Here is a 7,606-nt window from a genome sequence, read left to right as displayed (position 1 = left end):
GATTTCTTCGAATTGGGACCTTTCCTACCTAAGGATGTTGCACTGAAGGAAGGGGGAGGCTAAAGGCCTGTTCCCATGCCTAGCAAAACCCGGGCAGCAGAATGGGATTTGGAATCCGGTCATGGTATATAAGAAGAGCATTAGGCCGGGGCACGGTGGCCACCCTGTTAAATCCCAGCACTTTGGGGAGGCTGAGGGGGGGGTCACAAGGTTCAGGAGATCGAGGACATCCGACTACATTAGGGAAACCCCGGTCCTACTAAATACAAAAAAAATTAGCCAAAAAGCGTGGTCGGGGTGCCGTAGGTCCCAGCTTCTCGGGAGGCGATAGGGCAGGAGGAATGGTGTGAACCCAGGAGGGTGGAGCTTGCAAGTGGCCAGATAGTGCCACTGCACTAACAGCCTGGGCATTCCAGAGGCGATACCTCCATTCAAAAAAAAAAAAAAAAAAAAGAGCATTAAAGCCTTCTTACCTCTAAATGTCAGTGAAGTTTTGTCCATGATGTCTGAATTTTTCCATCTTTACACAAGTTGACGGTTTGAATATCCCCCAATCCTACAATTGTCTCCAAGTTACACATTGTTTGTTTTCCTAAAATCAGTGGCCATAACACGGGTCCATGGGAGGGTAGGGAACTTATTGAGGTAATCCATCATCATAGTAACATCTAACTGGGTGATTGCCAGATTGTGGTTAGCACACTTATATATTAGATCAGACCATAAAAGCCACAGGGACTTTCCATAAAGTGGTGACTCACATTGCTGAGCTGACTTGTTTAAGACAGCTACTATGGGGTTGAAACAAACATTCTTTGTAGTGCTATACACCAAGGGAGCCTCCCAGTGGACCGGCAAATGAGTATGTTCTGAGAGCTATATAACTTTCATGTTCAGAAAGGTACTGGAACCCACAACTCCCTGATTCATTGATAGATTCGGAAGTGAGGTCACACAGTACAGCTACTACTGGGGGATTGGGAACATATGCCCAATTATGTTGTATGCCTCCTGGCACAGGGAAATATCATACAGAACATTTATGGCTACATCATTGTGCCCAAAGGAATCATGATCCAAGGGTTTTTGCTCCTGGGACCTGATGCCCAGTAGTTTCTTACTTTTTTTTTTTTTCTTTTTTTGGAAGATGGAGTCTGCGTTCTGTCACCCAGTGGCTGGTAGTGCAGTGGGCCTGGGATCCTCATGTTCATGCCTAACATCCGCCTCTCCGAATTGTCACGGTGTCTCATTCTCCTGCTCAAGCCCTCCCGAGTAGCTGGGGATAAGCCGCCGCCACCCTTCGCCCCTGGCTAGTTTTTGTGTTTTTTAGTAGGCAGATCGGGTTTTCATCGTGTTAGCCAGGATGGTCTCGATCTTCCTGACGTCAGTGATCCGCCCGTCTCGGCCTCCCAAAGTGTGGGGATTACAGGCTTGAGCCCACCGCACCCGGGCCTTGCTCCAAGTAGTTTCTCCCACGGCTTCCTGCGTGGGTTTTCTTGAGGCCCTCAGGTAGGGTTTAATGCTCGTGACTCCGGTCGCTGCTCTCAGCATTTGCAACTCAGGCTCAGCTGGCTCATGGCCCATACTGATGTACCGAGGCCCTATGGTTGCCATCCATGGATCCCTCCTCAGTTTCTTTCCATGGGTCACAACGTTACCCTTTGAGGGCCACCCAAACGGTTTTGTCCATCTGTCTGGAAAAACCACAAGCATACCCTCTCTCCACCATCGTAATCCAGCCAGACCTTTCCATTGTCCTTCCGGGATTTTCCCCAAACACTTTCAGAGAACTTTCCTCTTTTCCTCTACATCTCACCAAGTCCTTTTCTGCTTGGAAGTCTTACACCCAAACCAAGGGGTCAAAAAATTTAAAAGTAATAGGGTAAACATAGTTTTGTTTGAGGCAGTAGCTGTCTCCTATTCCCCTTTCTGTTTTTTTCAACCATTGGTGTTGGCAATGTTTGATGTGCCCACTCTAGTAATTCCTTGTCCTCAAGGGTTGTTAGGAAATTCCTGTTTTGGTGCGGTTGTAGCCAAAGCTGTAGGGAAATTTTGAAAAAGCATGACTAGCATAGCAGGTTGATTGGCTGAGGACAGTTCGGTTCAGGGGAGGACCCTAACCAGTGGTTGCCAGAGAACTAAAGACCACACCACCACAGAAAATATAGAGGTATGGAGTGGGAAAATCAGGGTCTCCCAAGCCTTCAGAACTGACAGCCTCGAAACAGAGATTTACCACCTATTATTTATTAACAGGCAAGCCGTGATTAAACATTGTTATCTATAGATATAGCATTAACTAAAAAGTATTTCCTTACGGAAACCAAAGGGATGGGCCGAAATAAAGGGATGGGGTCTGGGCTAGTTATCTGCAGCAGGAGCATGTACTTAAGGGCACAGAGCGGCGTCATGCTATCTGTTTGGTGGTTTAAGAACCGCCTTAAGTGGTTTTCCTGGCCCTTGAGTGGGCCAGGTGTTCCTTGCCCCTCCATTCCGGTAAAAAAAACCCACAACCTTCCAGTGTGGATCTTGGCCATCAAAACATGTCCACAGTGTTGCAAGGATTTTGTTTTGGCCAGTTTTGGGCCAGTTTATGGGAAGATTTTTGGGGGGCCTGTTCCCACACATCCATTTTGTCAGGTTTTTATTTGGTTTATGGGACCATATGAGCCCAAATGACAGACAATGTTGCTGTTTACCTGACCAGCTGTCTCCACCTGTTTGGCCATGGTACAGGCATGCAACATATGAGAATTAAGTTCTATAGTTCCCATGGAACATAGCTAAAGCTTGCACGGCTGTATATGTGTTACATTCCCATTTGGCCATATTCATCTGGGACGCCAGCCTCGTGGATTGCATCCTTCTATGGGGGTATAACACCAGTGACATGCTGACAAGTGGGACAGGCTTGCACAATAGCTCGAGACCGGCTGTGAGGTAGATGAAACATATGGGTAAGGGCAGAGGTGTTTTGATGCAGTAATGCATGAGAAGCTTGAGCTTGTTCAAATACAGAACCAATCAGTTTATCTGCTTTGTCATTGCCTAAAGATAACGGTCCAGGGAGTTGTGTGTGAGAACGGATATGAGAAATATGAAAAGGAGCAGCATGAGAGTTAACAGCTTGTTGAAGTCTTAGAAACAAGTTAAGCAGTTCTGGCTCTAGTGTATTTTAATGGTAGCAGTTTCTATGTGACTGGCTACATTTACAACATAAGCTGAATCACAGACAAAATTAATAGGAGTTGAAGCTGTAATCTCTAAAACTAGAATGACTCAATTCGTTTTGAGCATTAACCTGAAACCCCAGAGGCCCTTATTGTTGGAGTATGTTTAGGTACATAAATAGCTGTGCGACCTTTGGAAGAGCCATCAGTAAAATAAGTTTGTCCATCTGGAATAGGTTTGTGAAGAGTGATCACAGGAAGAATGAAAGAATGGACTTTATAAAATTGCAAAATTTTGTCTGAGGGATAATGATTATCTATTGCACCTACAAAATCTGTGAGAGCAGTTTGCCATCCAGGCAACATTGCCCATGATGAGGCCTGTTGCTGGTAGTCTAAAGGAACAATAATCTTATCAGGGTCACATCCTGTCAGCATTTTTGACCTATGCCTGCCCGTAGTCATAATTTGTATAATTAAGGAAAGATAGACTTGCAAAGTTTTCACTGTTTGATTAGATAAAAATAGCCATTCTATCACTGTTACAGATTTCTCTAATCATTGGCCCAGGAGTCCTGTCGGAGAATGGGGAGTAGGAAAAATAAACAAAAGCAAAGGATTTTGTGGCTGCAGCCGTAAGGCATGTCATTGTTGAAGCATTTGCTCAGTTGTAACTCAGCTTCTGCCTCTTTTATAAGCTGCTGCAGGGAGTTTAAAGAAGAATCTCCTTGTGGGGTTTGATAAAGATGTGTAAGTTGATAAGTAGCAATACCTAGCATTGGTCACAACCAATTAATGCCCCATAACAATTGTTGAAAATCATTTAAAGTCTGTAACCTGTCTTTATGGAGAATGACTTTCTGAGGCCGTACACTCCTCTCTGTAACAATAGTTCCTAAGTAATGGTATGGGGAAGTTGTTGGCACTTTCTCTGGAGCAATTTTGAGCTTCCATTTAACAAGAGCTCACTTTACTTCTCTGAATAATTGATGCAATATTTGATCTGTAGAAGCAGCCAAAAGAATATCATCCATGTAATGAATGATATATGCAGTGGGAAACATATTTCGAGGCTCTTTTAATGCTCTTCGCACAACATGCTGACATAATGTGGGACTGTTAAGCATGTCTTGGGGTAAAACTTTCCATTGATAATAAGAAATAGGTTCTTTTTTATTAATAGAAGGCACAGAGAAGGTGAATCAAGGCTTATCTTTCTCATGTAATGGTATAGTAAAGAAACAATCTTTTTTTTTTTTTTTTTTTTTTTCAGGCGGAGTCTCACTCTGTCGCCCAGACTGGAGTGCAGTGGCCGGATCTCAGCTCACTGCAAGCTCCGCCTCCCGGGTTTACACCATTCTCCTGCCTCAGCCTCCCGAGTAGCTGGGACTACAGGCGCCCGCCACCTCGCCCGGCTAGTTTTGTATTTTAGTAGAGATGGGGTTTCACTGTGTTAGCCAGGATGGTCTTGATCTCCTGACCTCGTGATCCGCCCGTCTCGGCCTCCCAAAGTGCTGGGATTACAGGCTTGAGCCACCGCGCCCGGCCAGTAAAGAAACAATCTTTAAGATCTATCACTACAAGAGGCCAGTACCTTGGAATGGCTGCGAGGGATGGCAGACCTTGCTGCAATGCACCCATTGGTTTAATCTGTGCATTAATAGCTCTCAAATCATGTAGGAATCGCCATTTTCCTGACTTCTTTGGAATTACAAATACTGGTGAATTCCAGAAGCTAACTGACTCTTCAATATGTCATGCATTCAATTGCTCTTTTACTAGCTGATGGAGTTGAGCTAGCTTCTCCTGCGATAGGGGCCACTGATCCACCCACACAGGTTTGTCAGCCAGCCACTCCAGCGGCAAAGCAGTGGGTAGAGAAGAAATATCAATGACCCCAATCATAAACCCTGATGTCCCAATCTTTTCCTGTCTTTCCAGTTATTGATATCGGGTTAGGGTTTCCTTGTAGGAATTTTTCTAAACCTTTTCCACTCTGATATCCCATGTCTTTCAGATTTTATTTTATTTATTTATTTGTTTGTTTATTTATTTATTTATTTTGAGACGAAGTCTCACTGTTGGAATGCAATGGCACGATCTCGGCTCACTGCAAGCTCCACTTCCCGGGTTCATGCCATTCTCCTGCCTCAGCCTTCCATGTAGCTGGGACTACAGGGACCCACCACCACTCCCAGCTAACTTCTTGAATTTTTTAGTGGAGACGGGGTTTCACCATGTCAGCCAGGATGATCTTGATCTCCTGACCTTGTGATCTGCCCGCCTCAGCCTCCCAAAGTGCTGGGATTACAGGCGTGAGCCACCATGCCCAGCTGTCTTTCAACATTTTATTTTATTTTATTTTTTTATTTTATTTATTTTATTTATTTAGACGGAGTCTCACTGCTGCCCAGGCAGGAGTGCAGTAGGGCGATCTCGGCTCACTGCAACTTCCACCTCCCAGACAGAACCTTACTTTAAAAATCCCCTAACCCATTATCTTTCTGGCATATTCTTAGTTTAGTAGTTGTGGTCAATATTATAAGAATTGCTATTTATAGAAAATGTTTCTAAACATAGGTATCTTAAAAATGCCATGGACCACTTCTTTGTTTATATGTACACAAAGAATATACGTTTAGGGCAAGAAAATGGAAGTTACTGCTAGGAGAGAATTGTTATTAACAAGGATATATTGAATGCTTATATACAATATTATAATAGGAAAGTATAGGAATCATTAATATTGCTTTATAAATAGTTCTGTTGTTGGCTGGTCCATGTGCGGTAGTGTTTACAACTATTTGATCACAACCAATTACAGTTCTTCTCCACTCCCATTGCTTCACTTGACTGTCCTTAAAAAAGAAAAGCTCTGTTGAATTTATGAAAGGTATGTTAGTAATTTTTTTAATTATGCTTACTTTTACAATAAATATATCAGTGTACTTATTTTCAGTGGGAGGAGATTGTCTAAGTCAACATGTTAACCCAGTTGCATAAACTACAGATCTGAAAGTACTATGTAAATATTCAAAAGAAAGATACTGAATAAAGAGATAGTTTTTAACCTGCAGAAAGAAAATAAAGGTAGTACCTTTCATTATCCTGAAAGCCATGGATAGAATTGACATCTTTAAAAATTTTTGTCAATCTTATACAACAAATATTGCTTATGGCAGTCTCCTGAGAGTCTACCAATCTATATGATTCTGTGCTGCAGGCTGTGTGAGTGTTAGTGCAGGGTGCTTTGAAAAGGCTTCATTAAAACATTCTGGGAAACCATCGTTCTCCGCAAACTATCACAAGAACAGAAAATCAAACACCGCATGTTCTCACTCATAGGTGGGAGTTGAACAATAAGGAATATGTGGACACAGGGAGGAGAACGTCACATTCCGGGGTCTGTCAGGGGGTTGGGGGCTAGGGGAGGGATAACATTAGGAGAAATACCTAATGTAGGTAACGGGTTGATGGGTGCAGCAAACCACCGTGGCACGTGTATACCTATGTAACAAAACTGCACATTCTGCACATGTACCCCAGAACTTAAAAGTATAATTTTTAAAAAAAAGCATTCTGAACCGTTATATTTAGACCAGACTACATCAGTGTAGATAGTGAGAAAAAATAGGTGATGTTTTTAATATATATTTCAATATAATTATTTCCAATTATGTTGCAGGCTTTACTCATCAGTCTTAACTATGGTTGTTTTATGTGGCAATTGGGAGATACTGATACTTGTTTTCAGATCCATAGCATGGAAAATAAAATGAGCTTTATAGTACATACGAAACAGGTAAGTATCATTTATTTTGGACTTCTAATAATGAACTATTGTGTCAGTAAAGTTACTTCTTTTTTTTAAAGTGGCATCCATTTAACTTCAAAGAAAACTTGTAATATTCCATGAAATTAAAATATTTAAGACCAAGGAAAAAAGCCAGGCCTTCTGAGCAAGGAAGAATCAGAAACTTATCTGAATAGTTTGTTTCAGTTTTGTAACAAACTCTTTTGCCATGTCTTTTCATTCTGGTCAGTATTACCTGTCTCTTTTATCAAGTTATTAGGTAGTCCTTCCATCTCCTTGACCTACCTGTGCCGCCTAGCTGTATCCAGCAAATTGCGTCTTAAGTCCCTTCAAAAAGCCTGAGTAAATATCCCCTTTATACTCTTTCTTAACAAGCTGTCTCATGATAAGAAAGTTCCCTTTCAAATAGATAGGGAACTGCCCAGTGTCATGAATGTCCTTTAAACATTCTTACATGTTTTATATTTATTATTGACATGTTTTACTTTGTAGGCTGGTCTCGTGGTAAAACTGTTAATGAAGCTAAATGGACAGTTAATGCCCACTGAAAGAAATTCATAAAAGAGAAGTAACTGTTACTCAAGCCACCACATTTTGTAATGCAGAATTTTTTTCCGTGAAA

This window comes from Rhinopithecus bieti, unplaced genomic scaffold, assembly GCF_001698545.2.
Source record: "Rhinopithecus bieti isolate Rb0 unplaced genomic scaffold, ASM169854v2 scaffold_10589, whole genome shotgun sequence".
Lineage (NCBI taxonomy): Eukaryota > Metazoa > Chordata > Mammalia > Primates > Cercopithecidae > Rhinopithecus > Rhinopithecus bieti.
This window is presented reverse-complemented; position numbering follows the sequence as displayed.